Here is a 1,957-nt window from a genome sequence, read left to right as displayed (position 1 = left end):
TATGAATATACCACAATTTAACCATTTTATGCTTGATAAACATTTGGGAGGTTTCCAGTGTGGAGTGCTGAGGAACAAAGCTGCTATGACTATTCTTGTACAGTGATCCTGACATTTACAATTCTGCATTTCTTTATAATACATATCCAGTAGTGTGACTGCTGGGACACAGTATACATAGCTTCAGTTTTATTAGATTTTATCAGAGTCTTTTTCCAAAATGGCTGTGCCAGTTTACACTCCCACCAGCAGGGTAAGGATGAAGATGGCTGGTATTTATTTATTGATTTGTAGGAGGTCTTTATAGACAGTATTATAGAAATTAGCCCTTTGTAATAGGAGTAGCAAATATTCCCCCCCCCCCCAAGTTTACAGTCTCTTTAAAAAGGTACTGATGTTCTTCCAACCCCCCCTAGAGGAATGAAAATGTAACTGGAAGAAATGGAGTATTCTAATTTTGAAGCATTTAAATGAAAAAATGTTCTGGGTTATCCACTTTATCACTCTTAATGTGCAATCGTATATGTCATCAGTACAAATAATCATACCAGAAATTTTCATGGAATGCTCTGGAATACAAGATGTCAATATAATAATGATTATAGTTAAAACTGTTGACCTTGTGTTAGGCACTGTTTTAAATCCATTACATATATTAACTAATTTAATCCTTACAATAACCCTAGCAGGTGGGTACTATTTTTTGCTCCATTTTACAGATACATGAAATAAGGAGCTGGATTAAAGATGTTTTCTAGGGCCGATTTAAGCAAAATTAATAAACTCAGAAAAGATTCTTAACTAATAAAGATGTTTTGTTTTTATAATTTCTTTTTCATCTTGGGAATGAATGATACCCCATCTGGGTTTCTTTTCTCCATCTCAGATCTGCAATATACCCCATAGCTTTCTCTTTTTTCTTTGAAGAAAGACAAAATGTATATATCGTTCTTCCAATCTTTACTCACAATTCCTTGTTCTTTGTGTCACAGGGACATCAGAAATCTGCAGGTATCACTGGGAACCAGAGAGTGTTTGGAGCAAGTGGAAAATGGAAAGAGACAGACAGAGATAAGGGGTGAAGGACAGGGCCACAGCCTGGCATGGGTGTGTGAAGGGTGGGAAGGATGCTTTCTTATGGTAGTGTTTCTTAACCTGCAGTCCACAGATTAGGAAATCCATGAATTTAGATCAGGGAAAGTGATATGCCTTTATTTTTGCTAAAATGTTAGCAGAAAACTAGCATTTCCTTCAGTTATGAATGGAGACGACAAACCAAGTCGTATTAGCAGTGCCTGTGATTTTGTCATCGGTAGAAATCACAGATATTTTCCTAATAATATGACAGCTGTCACAGCGATCTTGAAATATTATTTATGCTCATTTACTACCTGAAAATTATGGTGGTCATTAGGTCTGCCATTAGATCTTATTATTTAATACATTAATATAAAGCCCAGATATTACTACATCACACCTTTCAAAATATTTTGAAAATTGTATTTTAATGTCATTGCTTTCCTTTAAATTCCTCTGTATGTTTGTTACACATAAAAAGTATTCTGAGAAGAGGTCCATATGTTTCACCAGACTGCCAAAGGGTCCACGGTGTGAAAAAGTTAAGAACTCTGCTTTATGGATATTTCGACTTTCATTCTTATTGAATGAGCCTTTAGAGAGTCCCAGAAATGAATCTCAAGACCGGTGAGGCTGTCATAGTTTTATTATTTCTATTTTTCCAGAGACCCTTCCTCACATAACTTTCATGCCTCTTCAATGTCCTGTTTTTTCTTACCTCACTGCCCCTCTTTCTGTTCTTTTCATTCTCCTGTGGGTGTCTTTTTACACTTCTCTGGGTAGTTTATCCTTCAGCATATCATCAATCAACATATTTAGGTAGAGAACTCCAAACCTTCCCTAGTCCAGATTGGCCATCCTCTCCCAAATTCCATATTTC

Source organism: Rhinolophus hipposideros (genome assembly GCF_964194185.1).
Source record: "Rhinolophus hipposideros genome assembly, chromosome: 20".
NCBI classification, from domain to species: domain Eukaryota; kingdom Metazoa; phylum Chordata; class Mammalia; order Chiroptera; family Rhinolophidae; genus Rhinolophus; species Rhinolophus hipposideros.
The sequence above is the reverse complement of the archived record's forward strand: the minus strand, read 5'-3'. Positions refer to the sequence as shown.